This window comes from Pongo pygmaeus, chromosome 18 (assembly GCF_028885625.2).
Source record: "Pongo pygmaeus isolate AG05252 chromosome 18, NHGRI_mPonPyg2-v2.0_pri, whole genome shotgun sequence".
Lineage (NCBI taxonomy): Eukaryota > Metazoa > Chordata > Mammalia > Primates > Hominidae > Pongo > Pongo pygmaeus.
In genome coordinates this window covers 86,681,980-86,701,023 of record NC_072391.2, presented here as the reverse complement: position 1 = coordinate 86,701,023, position 19,044 = coordinate 86,681,980, and the positions used below count along the sequence as shown (strand labels likewise).

Below are 19,044 nucleotides of genomic sequence, written 5' to 3'. Positions count from 1 at the left end.
AGCACTTGAATGTAAATGTGATTTCCTCAGCAAGGCCATTTTTATACTTTCTGCAGAAAGGGTACACTCACCAGCAGTTTTGCCATGAGAGTACACCAAACAAAGGAGACCAGGGTCATTTACAACCTGATGCTGTGTCCGGTTTTTTTTATACCTACTGCTGTGTCCGGTTTCCATTGGCTGGAACCGGACTTCACATTCTGTATTTGTCCCGATTGGCTAGCAACTTAGAACTTTTTCAAAGAGGCAAAGGCAGAGGAGAACAAAGGAAGGAGGAAGTAATTTGTAGAATGCTGAGAAAGGTAAAAACACCTTCAAATAAGGAAGAGGAACAGGCTGTGACCTAATGCTTGCTTGGACCAGTATAAGCATGCCAGGGCAGATATTTAGGCTAAATTGTGGGAGCTAAGAACATAAAGTACATTGATTTTTTTATTATGGCTAGCAGATATTTAAGAATGTTAGTACGAGTCTTTGAATAAATTTTGCTTTTAAGAGAAGTTACTATTTATTTTTAATTAGGTGGGGAGGAAAGTCTTTGAAGAGGAACCTCTACTTTACTTTTTACAAATGTCCTTACTGATTTTCTGTCAACTTGTCCTCTCAGTGATTGAGAACAGGTATTAAAATCATTACTAAGTTTGTGGTTTTGTGTATCTGTCTGTGTAGCTTTACTTCAGGTATTTCTAAGCTCAGTTAGTAGGGGTTCTGAGGGGGAAAACTCAGATTTTTCCTCTGCTCTCATGCCACAGCGACAGTCAACACAGAAAACACAAAAGACTTCTGTGACCAGTTGTGTGGGCTTTCTCCCCAACAGCAGGGAGGCAATCAGTTCTGTAGCGGACACCAGCTGGGTGTCCTCCAATCCGGTGCAGCCTGGACACTGTCTACCTGGAGACGGCACGGGATCCCCCAGGGAGAGGACTGAGTCCCACAAGACTGCCAGCACTTCCAGCACCCACCGCAAGCTGGAGTGCAGTGGCGTGATCTCGGCTTACTGCAAGCTCTGCCTCCCGGGTTCAAGCCATTCTCCTGCCTCAGCCTCCCGAGTAGCTGGGACTACAGGTGCCCACCACCACGCCTGGCTAATTTTTTGTATTTTTAGTAGAGACGGGGTTTCACTGTGTTAGCCAGGATGGTCTCCATCTCCTGTCCTCGTGATCCGCCCGCGTCGGCCTCCCAAAATGCTGGGATTACAGGCGTGAGCCACCGCGCCCGGCCAGGTTCAATAATTTCATGAGAGTGGCTCACACAAATCAGGGTGACACTTACATGGTCACCAGTGTCGTGGAAAGGATTTTGCAAAGGATATGCACAGTCAGATGCGGAGGGCAGGGCATGTGGGGAGCAGCGCAGAGCTCCAGGAACCTCCTTCCCAGAGTTAGACAACCATTACCAGCAGCATTGTTTTTGAAAGATTTTCACAGGTGTTTTTCTGCAGGACTTACGGGTGCTGGCCCCTGGCTGTGTGCTCACTCTTTCCCTGAGAACCTGTCGTCTGCTTTACCTGTTCTTCTTTACCTAATTTCTCACCTTTGACCGCCTTTAAGATTTTCTTTTCACCTCTGTGATGTGCCTTGGTCTGGTTCTCCATGTTTTGTGATTGAGATTTGTTGAGCTTCTTGGATCACTAGAGTTTACAGTTTTCATCAAAATGTGGAAATGTTCAGGCTTGCTTTATTCCTTCACGTATTTTTTTCTGCCCTCCACCTCCTTTGGGAGCACCCCTTACTGTAGGTTAGGCTCCTGCACCTCACCCGTGCCACACTCGGTGTTTGCCCCAGTGATCTTCTCTGTCTCAATGCTCCATGCCACACTCAGTGTTTGCCCTAGTGATCTTCTCTCTCAGTGCTCCATGCCACACTCGGTGTTTTTGCTCATGTTTGAGTTGTTGACATGCCGTTTCTCTGAGTTCACAGATCTTCTGAATGCCTGTTCTGTGAACCCCACCCAGTGTGATTTTCATCTCACACAGCGTCGTCTTCGTCTCTAGAGGTTCATTCCATGTTTTTCGTTTTTGACTGTGGGGAGGAACTGAGTTACACGGTTTCATGTCTGCATCTACTAATTTTGCCTTCTGTGTCAATTCTGGGTTGCTTTTGATTGACCTTTTTTTCTCCTATGTAATCGTATTTTCTTATTTACATGCCCAGGAATTTTTTTCAATATACTTTTTATTTTTGAAAAATTTTAGGTTTACAGCAAAGTTGTAGGTCGGGTGTGGTGGCTCACGCCTGTAATCCCAGCACTATAGGAAGCCAAGGTGGGAAGATTGCTTGAGCCCAGGAGTTTGAGACCAGACTGGGCAACGTAACAAGACCTCATCTCTACTAAAAATAAAAAAAAATTAGCCAGACGGAGTGGCGTGTTTCTGTCATCCCAGCCACTCAGAAGGCTGAGGTGGGAGGATCGCCTGAGCCCTGGAGGCTGTCGTACCACTGCACTCCAGCACTGTGATCCACTGCTGTCCTATTTATTTTTTGCTCAAATTGTTCCACCTTCCATGCCTGAGAATATTTGATTGGATGCTGGACATTGTGAATTTTACCTCATTATGTGCTGGATAATTGTGTATTCCTGTAAGTCATCTTGGGCTTTGTTCTGGGATCCAGATAATTCTTGGAACCTTTTTGCCCCTTTCAGCTGTTGCTTTTAGGATTTGTGAGACAGGCTGGAGCTTGGTTCAGTTTTGGGTTCATCATTCCCCGGGCTGTGGCAGGGCCTTCCAGAACGTTCTTCCCAGGGCTGTGGACGGGGATCTGGCTGGGCAGTGGCACCATTCCAGACCTGTGTGAGCCCAGGACCTGCTGGCTCTTCATTGTGTGGATGACGTCCTGTCCGCTAAACCTCCAAGGGGGTCCCCGGCTTATCGCAGGGCTCCTGCTCTGTGCAGCCTCCTAAAGCCCCATCTTCTCAGGTACAAATATTTTCCAGTGATCCTTATTCCCAGTCAGAGACACACATGCAGCATTCAGGCTTTTTCGTCATCTCGTGGGCTTTTTTGTGACCTGTGTGTGTTCGACAGCACCATAGGGAAACGCAGATCTGGCTTATTTTCTATTCCATGTCGATTTTCAAGACATTAAAAATCAACCGCATGGAGGCTGGGCGTGGTGGCTCACCCCTATAATCCCAGTACTTTGGGAGGCCGAGGCAGGTGGATCACGAGGTCAGGAATTCAAGACCAGCCTGACCAACAGAGCAAGACTCCGTCTCAAAAAAAAAAATCAACCTCATGGAGAGAAGAGAGCACCCAGCACCACCCGCGTGGGCCCTGGAGCAGGGTGACTGCATCGGAGTCAGGTCTTTGTGGTGGTGAATAGTCTGGTGTTAGTGCTGATTTTGGAATTAGGTAATTTTACTGTGGTTATGTATGATGTTAGCATTAGGGAAGCTGGGTAAGGCCGTACAGGGACTCTAAACTATTTTTGCAACTTTTTTGTAAGTCTGAAGTTTAAAAAAGGAACCTAACAGCCCTTTTTTTTTTTTGAGATGGAGTCTCGCTCTGTTGCCCAGGCTGGAGTGCGGTGGCACGGTCTCGGCTCACTGCAGCCTCCGCCTCCCGGATTCAAGAAGCGATTCTCCTGCCTCAGTCTCCCCAGTAGCTGGGATTACAGGCACCCACCACCACGCCTGGCTAATTTTTTTGAATTTTTAGTAGAGACGGGGTTTCACCATGTTGGCCAGGCTGGTCTTGAACCCCTGACCTCAAATGATTCACCTGCCTCAGCCTCCCAAAGTGTTGGGATTACAGGCGCGAGCTACCGTGCCCGGCCAAGCACAGTCTTTTTTTTTTTTTTTTTTCTTTTTTCTTTTTTTTTTGAGACTGAGTCTCGCTCTGTCACCCAGGCTGGAGTGCAGTGGCGTGATCTCGGCTCACTGCAAGCTCTGCCTCCCGGGTTCAAGCCATTCTCCTGCCTCAGCCTCCCGAGTAGCTGGGACTACAGGCGCCCGCCACCATGCCCGGCTAATTTTTTGTATTTTTAGTAGAGACGGGGTTTCACTGTGTTAGCCAGGTTGGTCTCCATCTCCTGACCTCGTGATCCGCCCGCCTCGGCCTCCCAAAGTGCTGGGATTACAGGTGTGAGCCACCGCGCCTGGCCCAAGCACAGTCTTAATAGAAACTTGACAGACCTGCGGTGCAGAATGGGAGGCCTGAGTATCCCTCTGCTGTCCCCTCGCCACAGACGCAGCCCCTTCCTTCTGTTGGAGGGGCGCTCCCACCATCCAGGCCTCTCTCTTGAGAGATGCTTTTTTTTTTTTTTTTTAAACTTGGCACTCCAGATCTTCCTGTGTGTTTCCTTGCTGAGCAGTGTCCTTAGTGGGCCTTCTTCACCATTGTTTGGTGGTGGCCGCGTGACCTACCTCTCCCACCCTCCCTGCTCTTGGCAGGGCAGACACCTCCTCCATGTCACTGGGGCCTTCTGTGGCTCCTGCACCTTCCAGGATGTCTGAAAGCAGCCCTGGCCTGTCACCACAGGCAGCCTCCAGAGCACCCAGTGGACACAGGGCTCCCAGGGTGGGGCCACCCTCTTGCCCTCACTGCCAAGCCCTTCATGCCCTTGACTCAGTGGTCGAGGCGCGGGGAGCTGGGGAGGGGTGTCTTGCTGGCACACTTCACAGGGCCTGTCCGTTCGCACGCAGCTCTGGCTGTGATAGGACGGAGTCTTCAGGCTTCTGCTTTATGGAGATGCTGTTGACAAGTCATTGTGCCGTCTGGAAGGATTCTACAGTGCTATTTTGGATTGATGGAATCCAACAGTCAATGGTTTTCTTTAATAAAAAACTTCGGTAGCTTATAAGCGTGTCTGCTTTTCCACCTAGCAGAAGGTAAAGGAGTCAGTTTCCTGGATGAGACGAGATTTGTGATTCTGTCTTGACTCGTGTCCTGTAGGCTGCTTTTGGAAACACTCCTCCCCGAGGGCATCTTTCAGGATGCAAGGTCATTGCAGGCCACTGCCATCCTTCCAGGGAAGAGCCCCCTGTCCCCCCACATCCTCATGCTGTGTGCCAGGCTCTCTATCCTCCGCTGTCCCTGGTGAGAAAAGAGGGCCCCTTGCTAGGGAGCAAGTGGCTGGGTTTCTAGCATCTCCTTGGGTAAAGGGTGGGGCAGCAGGGCAGTGTGGACGGTCCCTGGACACACGAGTAATGTTGGGAATTGGTCGTGCTGCCCTCAGAAGGGAGAATTAGTGCATTGTCTGTCTTAATAATCAAGCTTTAAAAAAAAAAGTGACTGATTTTTAACATGGAGTCATTTTTTATTCGGTCATTATGTTAATGGAAAACTTGCAGTGTGGATTTCCATTTTGTTTTAAACTTACATTAAAAGATAAATTGTTCATTGGAAGCCGGTATTGTATTTTCTTAATCTGTAATGACTTTACTTAAAAACAAAAATCTGAGGAATAGGAGAAACCCTGGCAACCCCTTTGCTTCTCTTGCATACAAATTTGACCCAGTTTGCGGGCATGGCGGTGCACACCTGTGGTCCCAGCTACCTGGGAGGCTGAGCGGGAGGCCGGCTTGAGCCAGGGAGTTCTGGACTGCTGTCCGCTGTGTGCTAAGTTTGGCATCCGTGTGGTGACCTCCTGGGAGTGGGACCACCGGGTTGCCTAAGGAGGGAATGGTCACAAATGGAGCTCTTGGCGAGCTGCTGGCGTCTGGCCTGATCCCTGGCCTCCCCGCCTCTGGCTGCGCAGCGGCAGGGGTGAGGCAGGCAGGCTCTGGCACGGTCTCACTGCCACTCACATTAGCTTTCTATCGTCAGACGTGAAAGTGGTGCTGAGTGGGGTTTTCTTTGCAAACTGTACATGATGGATTGTACCTAAAGTGAATTCGTAGTTTTGAAATCTTTAAAGCATTTGAGTGAAATGTGAAAGTGCAGCATTGGGAGTGTGTTGTGTTGGGAATATGGTGACTGTCTTCTTGGTCACTCAGTAGAGCTGGGGAATTGGTAGGGAGCAGCTTGAGGCTCTGACGCAGGGATACCCACCGGGTTTCGGTGTCTCTGGTGCCCTTCCCTCTGTCCGGTGCTGGCTTGTGGATGGGCTCAGTCTGCTCCGCAAGGTGGGGTGGAGGTGTGCTCCGTTAGCAGGTGGTCCTGGCAGGAGGTTCTGGTGGTGCTTCAGGCTCCCTTTGAGTTCTCTCTTCTCTCTTACATACTCTGCCATAGAAAACCATTTCTGTCTGCTGGGTCCGGTGGCTCACGCCTGTAATCCCAGCACTTTGGGAGGCTGAAGCGGGTGGATCACCTGAGGTCGGGAGTTCGAGACCAGCCCGGCCAACATGGCAAAACAGTGTCTCTACTAAAAACACACAAATTAGTTGGGCATGGTGGCAGACACCTGTGCAGTGAGCTGAGACGGGCCATTGCACTCCAGCCTGGGTGACAGAGCGAGACTCCATCTCAAACAAACAAACACACAAACAACCAAGAAAATACCATTTCTCAAGCGTGGGCGCAGTGGCTCCCACCTGTAATCCTAGAACTTTGGGAGGTGGAGGTGGGTGGATCACCTGAGGTCAAGAGTTCAAGACCAGCCTGGCCAACATGGTGAAATATCGTCTCTACTAAAAATATAAAAATTAGCCTGGCATGGTGGTGTGTGCCTGTAGTTCCAGCTACTTGGGAGGCTGAGGCAGGAGAATCACTTGAACCCAGGAGTCAGAGGTTGCAGTGAGCTGAGATTGTGCCACTGCACTCCAGCCTGGGCAACAGAAACTCAGTCTCTAAAAAAAAAAAAAAAAAAAAAAGAAAAAAACTATTTCTCATCGTGTGCTCCTACACACATGTTCTTACAACATGTATGTTCTCACCTTCAGCGGTTCTGTCGTTGGGCTGTCTAGTGGGCCTGCTTTTTCTGTAGGTGTTAAATATAGGTTGCCAAAAATGCAGTAAGACCAAAAGGCCACCTGATTGAGGTAAAAGGAGGGAAGAATTGAGTTCTGTTCTTGTAGTTTGTGTCTTCGCAGCTCCTTTGAAGCCGTCATTGCCACTGCCAGTGCAGAGGCTCCTTCCTGCAGAAGCTGCCCTGCCCCATCCTGCCCTGTCCTGCCCCATGCTGCCCTGTCCTGCCCCATCCTGCCCCGTCCCCATCCCGTCCGGTCCCTTCCCATCCCATCCTGTCTCATTCCCATCCCATCCCATCCCATCCCAGTCCCATTCCCATCCCATCCTGTTCCATGTCGTCCCATCCTGTCCCATTCCCATCCCGTCGCATTCCCATCTCGTCCTGTCCCATTTCATCCCATCCCGTTTTGGTCCGCCTCAGCCCCCCAAGTAGCTGGGATTACAGCCATGCACCACCACGCCCAGCTAATTTTTGTATTTTTCATAGAGATGGGGTTTTGCCATGTTGGCCAGGCTGGTCTTGAACTCCTGAGCTCAGGTGATCCACCCAACTCGGTCTCCCAAAGTGCTGGGATTACAGGCGTGAGTCACCGCGCCCGGTCTGTTTGTTTGTTTTTGAGCTGGAGTCTTGCTCTGTCACCCAGGCTGGAGTGCAGGAGCACATCTCAGCTCACTGCAACCTCCACCTTCTGGGTTCAAGCAACTCTCCCTGCCTCAGCCTCCCGAGTAGCTGGGATTACAAGTGCCTGCCACCACGCCTGGCTAATTTTTGTGTTTTTAATAGAGACGGGGTTTTGCCATGTTGGCCAGGCTGGTCTTGAACTCCTGAGCTCAGGTGACCTGCCTGCCTCAGTCTCCCAGTTTCAGATTATCTTGCTAGATGCTTTTGTGAAGTGCCTTCGTCAGTGGGAGCTGAGTTTGACAGGGCCCTAGCGGGTGTTTGTGAGACAGAGGTATGACTTGAGCTTGGAGGTGGTGTTCGGGAAAGGTGGGAGTGAGGGAGGAGTCTGCACCTTTGCCCTCTGGGTGCCATCATGATTGGGCTCTTGGCATTGGGCCTTCCTGGCTTTCCATCTGCTGCGTTGCTGGTCCGAGGGCAGGGGCTTTCCATCTGCTGCGTTGCTGGTCCGAGGGCAGGGGCTCGACGTCTGCTGCGTTGCTGGTCCGAGGGCAGGGGCTCGACGTCTCCTGCGTTGCTGGTCTGAGGGCAGGGGCTCGACGTCTGCTGCGTTGCTGGTCCGAGGGCAGGGGCTCGACGTCTCCTGCGTTGCTGGTCCGAGGGCAGGGGCTCGACGTCTGCTGCGTTGCTGGTCCGAGGGCAGGGGCTCGACGTCTCCTGTGTTGCTGGTCCGAGGGCAGGGGCTCGATGTCTGCTGTGTTGCTGGTCCGAGGGCAGGGGCTCGATGTCTGCTGCGTTGCTGGTCCGAGGGCAGGGGCTCGACGTCTGCTGCGTTGCTGGTCCAAGGGCAGGGGCTGGACGTGACACCATGGGAGGCTCTTGGGCTTTGGCCATTCCTGGCCGCGCTTTGTTCCGTGCGGACTTCATGGCTCTTCCTTCTTGCAGACACAGGAGGCAGCAGCGTCCACTGGACGTGGCCCCAAGGTTTTGAATGAGACAGAAATCAGCCCATCAGGGAGGGTTAGATACAGCACCTTTCTGAACTCACATTCTCCCAGAGTTGTGGGGACAGCCATGGCAGAGATCTCCTCGTCTTGTTCTCTCAGGAGGTCAGTGTTGGTATGGGGCTGCTGCCGCCCCTCCAGAGCGGCCAGGCAGGCATGGCTAGGAGGGGTTCCCTGGAAATCCTAATGGCAGTGCTTCTGGTGGAGCCTGTTATCTTGAGCTTTCACCCAGCTGAACACTTTGCTCTTGTGTCTCCTCCCTCTTCCTCCCTGAGGTGACCCCACACCTCTCCCTTTACTCAGCATCACAGGTGTCTGTTTGGCCTTAGGCTGTGGGTCCGCATGAGCCACCACACCCAGCTTTTAAAACCTGTATTACAGTGGTGTGAAAGTTGAATCCAGACTAGAGAGAGGTATATGACATGGCATAATTGAATAACTACCTTTATTAAAAGTTATGCTTTTTAGGCCGGGCGCGGTGGCTCAGGCCTGTAATCCCAGCTCCTCAGGAGGCTGAGGCAGGAGAATTGCTTGAACCTGGGAGGCGGAGGTTGCCGTGAGCCAAGATCATGCCACTGCACTCCAGCCTGGGCAACAAGAGTGAAACTGTCTCAAAAAACAAACAAACAAAACCTGTACTTTTGTTTCTTGGATACGATGTCAAGATGGTGGTTAAATGTTTATCTCCACTGAACACAGCGACTCAGCCTGTAATCTCAGCACTCTGGGAGGCCGAAGTGGATGGGTCAAGGTGGATCACTTGAGGTCAGGAGTTCGAGACCAGCCTGGCCAACATGGCGAAATCCTGTCTCTATTAAAAATACAAAAAGTTAGCCAGGCCTGGTGGCACGCACCTGTGATCCCAGCTATTCAGGAGGCTGAGGCGGGAGAATTGCTTGAACCTGGGAGGCGGAGGTTGCAGTGAGCCGAGATTGCACCATTGCCCTCCAGCCTGGGTGACAGAACGAGACTCTGTCTTTAAAAAAAAAAAAAAAAAAATATATATATATATATATATATATATATATATATATATCTCTAGACTTTGGGTGCCCGGCTCTCTAGTTTAAGATGCAGTTAGAGGCTCAAGGAATTTCTAGATACCTTTTAACTTTGCTTGGGTCACTCCCTGCCCTGGTCAGTGGCCTTAAACTTTGCTTGGGTCACTCCCTGCCCTGGTCAGTGGCCTTAAATACATTTGATGGGTTCAAGGGCTCCAGGGGAAAGAGGAGATGGGTGGGAGCAGACTGCCTGTTCCCTGGGTATGCCCTGCTGCTGGGAGGCCGCGTCCCCCTCACCCGTTCTGGTGGCGCCTGCCTGGGCCCCACTCACTGGCTCCTTCCCATCACCTTCCCTGGGCCTGGACAGTCGTGCTGGCTGGTTGCACGGTTTGTAAAGCACTTTTAATTAAACGATCTCAGACACACTATATTGAAGATAGAACTAGATACGGTCTGAGCCCCGTGAAGAGGTCACAGCCTGAGAGTGCAGTCGGCTGGACTGTGGTCACCACGTGAGTGGCCTGTGACAGAGACTGTTAAGTTATGCCCTCCTGGGTCTCATCTGACCTCTACCTCTTCCCCCCATTCGTGTAGGGTCAGAGTGCTCAGGGAACACTTGTTCACAAAGTGTATAAATTTGGTAAGGAGGGGTGTATATGCTGACAGGTATTCTCCATTCTGAATGTGAGTAGCAGAGGGCATCTGTTTCCTGATGAGAGTTCTGAAGGTGGGTTTCTGTGATGTGCATTGTCTGACAGGCATGTTGGGGGATGTTGACACCTTTCATCATTCTCCTCTTGTTGGAAAGCGTATCATCCCATGTAAGTTACTTGTTTGAATAATTAGGAAATCATAGCGCATGTTTTATAAACTAGAATGCTTACCCTCATTTGGCTTTTTATTGATGATTTAATGTTGGGGCTGTTACAGTGTGAAAAGCTCTTGCTCCTTATACAATAACCCTAAACTGGTAGGTGGTGGTGGTGTCTGGGAGTTTCTTGGTGTCTTGCTTCTAATAGTCTGAACTCTTGCTTGCCTTTCTCACCCTTTTTTGTTTTTTGTTTGTTTTTCTTTTGAGGCAGAGTCTCGCTCTGTTGCCCAGGCTGGAGTGCAGTGGCACATTCTCGCCTCACTGCAACTTCCGCCTCCCGGGTTCAAGCAGTTCTTCTGCCTCAGCCTCCCCAGTGGCTGGGATTACCGGTGCACACCACCATGCCCAGCTTATTATTATTATTTTTTAATTTTCAGTAGAAATAGGGTTTCGCCATGTTGGCCAGGCTGGTCTCAAACTCCTGATCTCAGATGATCTACCCGCGTCAGCCTCCCAAAGTGCTGGGATTACAGGCGTGAGCCACCTCGCCCAACCGCCCTTCTCACCCCTTTTTGGATCGATTGTTTACCGTGTGCTCAGGGGCTTCACTCGGAGCCCCTTAGAACCTTGCGCAGCAGAGGGGGCCCACACTGGGAAGCAGGGACGCATGCTCCATCTACCTGCCTCAGCTGGCCTGTGCCCACGACCTCTGAGATGCATTGCCCTGTGTAGGCCTGGTCACCTTTGGGGCCAGAACTGCACACGCTCCTTCCTCCCATAAGCCCCAGTGCTAGTGGTGGTTATGCGGCCCTGCTGCCCGTGCAGGAGACGCCCCACGAGGCCTCCACCTTCTCCTCTGCTTTTGCTCACTTCTCTTCCCTGGAAAGCAGGCAGGTACTCATCAGGCTTTCCTTCATTTATTTCTAGAGTTTCTGCAGATCTAGAAACCTGTCTCCTATTGGTTATTGTCTTTTAACAAAGACCTGTTTGGCATTACACAAAAAAATGCTTTCACAAGTCCCAAGGCAGCAGGCAGGATCCTGGGGCTGCTCTTTGTGCCCTGTGTCCTGTTTCTTATGCAGATGGAGACTGCTGGTCGTTCTCTGGAGTAGCCCCAAGGAAGCTATCTGAAGGCTCAGGGAGCTCTAATCCACTTAGGAGAAAAGGAGTTAAAATGGCATCATTGGGCTGGGCGCAGTGGCTCACGCCTGTAATCCCAGCACTTTGGGAGGCCGAGGTGGGCGGATCACCTGAGGTCAGGAGTTTGAGACCAGCCTGGCCAACACGGAGAAACCCCGTCTCTACTAAAAATAAAAAATTAGCCGGGCATCGTGGCACATGCCTGTAATCCCAACTACTCGGGAGGCTGAGACAGGAGAATTGCTTGAACCTGGGAGGTGGGCGTTGAAGTGAGCCGAGATCACGCCATCGCTCTCCAGCCTGGGCGACAGAATGAGACTCCGTCTCAGAAAGAAAAAAAAAGGCATCATTGTTTTGCAACTGCGGTACCAGAAATAACATTTTTCCATAGTGAATTTCTGGTTGCAGAGGAGCTTTATATATACCCATTGATACTTGGACCTGGATTGAAGCTTGAGGGGTTTGGAAATGCAGAAAATAGTGTTTGGTAAATAGAGATGAAAGTGTGTTTTGAGAAATGATGATTGGAAAACTGAAAAGGTCAGTGTCTGCAACCATGTATTTCTTTCTAAATTTTTTATTTTTCTGCATTTTCAAAAATCTTATATTTTTTTGGGAAATTATTATATATATTCTTCTTGCTGAACAGAATGTTAAAAATACAGCTGACATCTTCTTTGCCCGTTGTACTCAATCCAAGTTCTTTGTGAATCACAAGAACCAACACGTTCTTTGCAAATCCGTGCACTGCACGGAGCTGTTCCATGCTGCTTGGGGCGCTCACGTCCCAGTCACCTGGAGGTGGGAGGCAGAGAGCAGTGGTGGAGCAGAAAACTGTAAGCTCAAGTTGGAGCTGGGAGGCTGAGGCAGAAGTGTCACTTGAGCCCAGGAGGTTGAGGCTGCAGTGAGCCGTGATTGAGCTCTGTCTGGGCGACAGAGCAAGACTCTGTCTCTTAAAAAAATGTTCAAGTTGGACTCCTCGAAAGCAGAGTTACATGAGCTGGTTTTGGATGCCTTGACAGGGTGTGGAGCAGGAGGCCCCTGTGGGCCTGTTCCCCATGGTCAGCTTTCGATGTATAATGAAAGCCCCGTTCACTGGTAACACTTGATTCGAGCCATTTAAAATTATTTTATAAAATTGTTGTTCCACTTAGGAACTGGCACAAGGTCTTTGTCAGAAAGCCCTAGGTTTTCAAGACACGATTAAAAAAGCATGAGCCTGTGACGCACATACAGACGGTGTGCACCCCTTCTACAGCCTGCCGGCTGCCAGCAGCTCCCAGAATGGCCGTGTGCCGAGGCAGGCATAGGGGCCGGCCCCACCTTCTAGAAGCCAGTGAGAAAGGCCTTCCTGGGGCTGGTCCGCACGGCTGACGTTTTGGGCATGGACGACGCTAAGTTTTCAGTTCTAAGTGACAGTGAATGCCTCAGCCGGGCTTGTCTGCGACTGCAGGAGGCGTCTTGATGCTCCCCAGTGTGCCATCAGAACCTTGACCCAAAAAGGTCTTCAGCCTTGGAAAGCCCTTCCCCACCTTGCCCCACCCACCAACCCCTTAAAACATGGATAAAAGAGTTTTAAACAACAGTGCCTGAAGTTTGAGACCAGCCTGGCCAACATGATGAAACCCCATCTCTACTAAAAATACACAGACAAAAAATTAGCCAGGCATGGTGGCACACACCTGTAATCCCAGCTACCCGGGAGGCTGAGACAGGAGAATTGCTTGAACCTAGGAGGCAGAAATCTTTGTGTATACCAGTGTCTTCAAACAAGAGAAGCTACTTGAGCACTTGCTGGTCATGCTGGCCAGTTGTGTGTTCTCAGCCAGACTATTTCCAGCCTGCTGTATCTGTAGCGTTATAGCACATACATTTAGCTTAATATCCTTAAAGCTCTATGTTTTTGCTATTTTCTGAGGAGGTTTTTGTGGTTAGGTTTCAATGCCATGATTTGAAATTATTATCAAGAATTACAAATCAGTATTGACCTAATCAATATGGTTGACCTACATGTTGATGAAATCATTATATATGTTTGATCCTTGAACAACTTGGGGATTAGTGGCACTGACCCCGGTACAGTCAAGTCCACATATAACCTTTGATACCCCGAGTATTTAATTCTGTTGACCAGAGCCTTCCTGATCACATAAACAGTCAACACACATTTTAACCCAACACTGACATATACAAAGCACTTTTTTTCCCCGCTTCTTAAAGAGACACAGTCTCGCTTGCCGTGTTGCCCAGGCTGGTCTCAAACTGCTGGGCTCAAGTGATTCTTCCGCCTCGGCCTCCCAGTGCACTGGGATTATAAGTGTGAGTCACCGTGCCCTTCATATTTTATATGTCGTATGTATTGTGTACTGTATTCTTACAGTAAAGTAAGCTAGAGAAAAGAAGGTGTTGTTAAGAAAATCATAAAGAAGAGAAAATATGTTTACTATTCATTAAGTGGAAGTGGGTCATCATGAAGGTCTTCATCCTCATCATTTCATTGAGTAGAAGGAGGAGGGGTGGTCATGCTGTTTTCGTGGGGTGCGGGTGGAGGAGGTAGAAGGGGAGGCAGGAGAGGCAGGCGCATTTGGTGTAACTTAGAAGTGCTTCGTCATTTCTCTAGAAATGTTCCTGTATGGTCACAGTCCTCCCTCACTGTTGGCTTTAGTTTCAGTGCCCATGTCACAGACAGGTGTGTGTTGTACAAGAAGTTAAAAGCAGGTGGGAGTCGTGGGAACCCCTCCCCTCTGCAGGAGTGTCTGATGTCACTTTGTTTTCTGGCACTGCTGCTACCTCCTCCTCGTCACCTGGTGTGGGTCAGAAGCACTCATCACCACCAGGTTGTCTTCTAATTTCTCTGGTGTGGTATCTCTTAGCTCTTGAGTTTTGAAATGAAACCCTTCATCCCTACCCGCCCCCCTGTCCTGGCCCACATGTCCGCAGTCTCTTCATGATCTCCTTGATTGGCTGTTGTAAACCCTGTGGAATCAGACACAGCCTCCAGATACGGTTTTCTCCAGCAGGAGTTCATTGTTTTGGGTTTGACAGCTTTCATGGCTTTTTCTATAACAATAATGGCATCTTTCATGGTGTCATCTTCCAGACACTCATGATGCTCTCTCTTTCTCCCGTGTTGACAACCCTTTCCATAGCATGCTGTGTGTAATGAGCCTTACAGGTCCTTATGACCCCTGATCTAGAGGCTGAATTAGAGACGCTGTGTTTGGGGACAGGAAGACCACGTTGACGCCTCTGCTGTTGAACTCACGGGGTTCTGGGGACCAAGGGCATTGTTCATTGTCAAAAGAACATTAAAGGCAGTTCCTTACTGGCAAGGCAAAGTACTTCCTGACTTCATGGACAAAGCATCAATGGAAGCGGTCCAGAAAAAGGGGTTCTTTCCAGCCTTCTTGTTGCAAAACCAAATACCTGGCAGCTGGTGTTTATCTTCAAGGTTCTGGGGTAGGCAGCTTTATAGATAAGGGCAGTCCTGATCATAAACCCTACTGCATTTGCACAAAACAGTAGCATTAGCTTATCCCTTCTTGCCTTCTATCCCAGTGCTCGCTTCTCTTTCTTACTAACAGATGTTCTTACAGGATTTTTTCGCCAGAATAGGGGAGTTTCACCTGCGTTCAAAACCTGTTTAGGCCTGGCCGGGCGGTGGCGCACGCCTAGAATCCCAGCACTTAGGCCTGGCCGGGCGGTGGCGCACGCCTGCAATCCCAGCACTTAGGCCGGGCCGGGCGGTGGCGCACCTGCAATCCCAGCACTAGGCCGGGATGGGCGGTGGCGCACCTGCAATCCCAGCACTTAGGGAGGCTGAGGTGGGTGGATCGCTTGAGGCCAGAAGTTTGAGACCAGCCTGGCCAACATGGTGAAACCCCCATCTCTGCTAAACATAGAAAAATTAGCTGGGCATGGTGGTGGGCGCCTGTGGTCCCAGCTACTTGGGAGGCTGAGGCCGGAGAAATGTTTGAACCCAGGAGGTGGAAGTTGCAGTGAGCTGAGATCACGCCACTGCACTCCAGCCTGGGTGAGGGAGTGAGAGTCTGACTCAAAAAAACAAAAACAAAACCCTGTTCAGGCACATGTCCTTTTTCCTCGATGATATTCCTCATGGTGTCTGGGACTTCATCTGCTACCTCTTGGTTGGCAGAAGCTGCTTCTCCTGTTATCTTGACCATTGTTAAAGCCAAACCTTTTCTAAAACTATCAAACCATCCTTTGCTGGCATCCACTTCTCCAGCTCCTTCCCATTCCTTTTACTTTCAGTTGTTGTATAATGGCTTCACTTTTCTGGAATCAGACTAGAGTCTATTGATATTTGCCTTTCTTACAGCAATCCTGCACCCACACATTTTCATATATCCGTGCTGTTTGGGAATTAATTTTAAAGCTGTGTTTTCAGTGAGATAAAAAGGTATTTCACAAAAAAACTTTCATGCCTGTTGCTGTAGCTGTGGTGATGGCTTCAAGGATGTCCTGTTCTTTTTCTGTGTTGGCTTCTGCTGGGTTTATCCATTTTGAAAAGCATCCACAGCAGCAGAGCACAGGCTGCGGTGCGCCACGCAAGTTTAGCTTTTCCTAAAGTCACAACTCCTGGGAGCTCTGCTTCTTGGGAGCACTGCCAGCATCACTAGTGGCACTTTATGTGGGTCTGTGGTGTCATTTAGGGTTTATGGTATTGAGTAAACACAATGAAAAAGACTTGAGAGCTGCAAGAGGCTTTTTTTTTTTTTTTTTTTTAAAGAGACGGAGTCGGCTGGGTGCAGTGGCTCATGCCTGTAATCTCAGCACTTTGGGAGGCCGAGGCTGGGCGGATCACTTGAGGTCGGGAGTTTGAGACCAGCCTGGCCAACATGGTGAAACCCCTGTCTCTACTAAAAATTCAAAAATTAACTGAGCGTGGTGGCGGGCGCCTGTAATCCCAGCTACTCGGGAGGCTGAGACAGGAGAATTGCTTGGGCCTGGGAGGCAGAGGTTGCAGTGAGCCAAGATTGTGCCACTGCACTCCAGCCCGGGCGACAAGGGCGAAACTCCATCTCCAAAAAGAAAGAGATGGAGTCTTGCTGTGTTGCCTGGGCGGGAGTGCAGCAGCTTGTCACAGGCGTGACCATAGTGCCCTGCAGTCTTGGGCTCCCGGGCTCAAATGATCCATTTATCTCAGCCTTATGAGTAGCTGGGACTCCAGACCCATGCTACCGCAACTAGCTTAAGACTTGAGATAATTTGTTTACTGCGATACACAATTTCTGGAGAGACCAGCTGCTCACGCGGAGATGATTAGTGTCACACGGTGTTTTAAGCGGATACCGAAACACTTGAGCTCACCGCGGTAGCACAGGCTGTGGCTGTGAGATCATTACAGCGTGCAGTGTGGTATGTACCGCACTGAGTCGTATACAGTTCTGCTTGAGCAACTTTACGTTTGTTTACATTTCCCTCTACTGAATGATGCCATGTACAGTCTGTAAGTTTTTATAAATTTTTAATTTTTTATAATTTGTGTATAGTTTATGGTGGTAAATGTTAGACTAATATCTGCATATATTTTGTACATTCATGACATACTTTTTCTGACTTTTTTCTGTATTCCTGGGCTGTATGGTTTGTAATTCTTTCCAAATTGTCACAAATCTCTAATAAGTTTTTCAGTGTATTTGTTGAAAACAAATCGATGGGTGACTGGCCGTGTGCAGCCAAGCCGTGGTGTTCGGGGTTAGCTCTGTGCACACGTGTGTGTCCATGTTCATCATGGAATTCTTCAGCTGGCATGTGTTAGTTCCTGTTTTTTTCTGGTCCTTACCTGAGCAGAGTTGAAGTGCTTTTCCCGATGCTCTCTGGAGGAGCTTTTCTCCTCTGATCGTAGCACGCGGGAGATGGCCTGAGCAGCTGTTCCCACAGCTCTCCTGAGGTTGCTCTGTAGATGGCGCATCCTGAAAGCATAGGACAGAGTGTAGCTCACACACACAGTGGCCGGCAGAGGCCATCGGCTCTGAATTCTCTCACAGAGCAGGGCTTGACAGGCTTTTTCTGTACTGGGCCGATTAGTAATATTTTAGGCTTTTCTGGATGTACAGTTCCTGTTGTATTATTCAGCTCTGTCCATGTAGAACAAAAGTAGTCATAGATTATATGTAAACAAGTGAGTGTGATTATGTTTCAGTTTTTTTTTTTTTTTTAACAAAAACACATGGTGAGCCATATCTCGCTGACCTCGGCTCTCTAGGAATATTTTTTTAAGTGAAGAGAATTACTAGGTTCAATAAGCATAAAATCTCATTGATTTCTATGAAAATACTATAAATCTTTAAAGTCTGATATTAATGTTTTTAAAAAGAATTGCCATGAATAAAGGATCTCTTTAAGGGATGTCATGGGGAGAAGGGAAGGTGAAGAAAATCACCAGTAAAATTATTTATCATTTTTGTCTCGGGTAACACCCCCTCTCTGCGGGCCCTCACACTTGCGTGTCGTCTCCACTCTGGCTTTGCAGAAGTGTGGAGCTCCTGTCCTGCAGGTATTGTGGTCGTCAGACCCTTCTGGATATGTCGAGTGGTCCAGGGCCCCAGCCCGCTTGGTGGTCACTCCTGATGATCCTGTCCCGTGTGGGCTGCCTGCCAAGACTCAGGCCCCACTTCTGTGTCAAGTGCAATTAATAGCAGCTCTAACTAAAAGTAAGAATAAGGTTCTCCCAATCTCGTAACCATACACAGGCGTTTGTCAGGTGTCCCTGGGTGCTGGGTTCCTGGGGAGTCCCAGGTAGGTGTGGGAGGGGTGTCGTGTGCATGCCTCCCACGTGGGTTTGTGTCTGCACAGCATTCCTGCAGGTCTTCCTTATGCATCAGCGAGAGTTACATAATGTTTTGATTTTGTAAAGTAAAGCAGCTCGTGGGAATGTGAACTTCCGATGTCAGCCTCAGTCACATGCTGATGTTTTCTCTCGAATCGCTGGTGTCTGGTACTGCTATGAGCCATATTTAGTCTCCCCTTGCAGCCGTCCACTCAGCAGAACTGGGCTTTTCCTGTGACTCAGGCAGTGCACGGCTCGAAGGAGCAGCTGGGTGGACTGCGGTGCTGGCGTGGCTGGAGAGGGTGGCCTGGCTCACTGTTGGGGTTGCCCCCGGTTGAAGGCGTGTGTTTTGGAATTGAGCTTCCTGCGCATCCGTATCACTGTGTGGGTTATTCTAGCCCGGGGTCCAGTGTTGCTGTGTTGGACGCTGCCGCTTACCACAGCCTTACCACTTATTTGGGGATAATTTTGGAAATAGGTGTTTTTGTTGAAGTTCAGCTATTAAATTGCTTCACAATCTTGGGTAAATGTCTTAATTTTCCGGTTGCATTGGACGATCTGTGACGGCCTTTTCCATTGCTTCTGTCATTCCCATAGGGCATCCCTCAGAAGGGCTTTATTTGAATCCCGGTGATATGCAGTGGTAGAAGAGTTCTTTATGAAAGCGATAATGGGGACAGAGGAACGGTGACTTGAAGATTCTTTCCTTGCAGTCAACACATGTACTGTGGGTGCTGTGCCTTCCTCGGGGTGTGTGTACGTAGGCACATACCAGTCAGCTTGCACTCTGTGGGTGATATTCTCTGAGGTGGACTGGGTCACCTGG

General features: G+C 49.5%; 1 protein-coding gene across 9 annotated transcripts in view; it reads left to right on the top strand.

Annotated features, from left to right (window-relative positions):
* The window catches only part of ANKRD11 (ankyrin repeat domain containing 11), a 215,417-nt gene that overhangs the window by 91,334 nt on the left and 105,039 nt on the right, over positions 1 to 19,044 (top strand). The gene's annotated exons all lie outside the window — the stretch shown is intronic.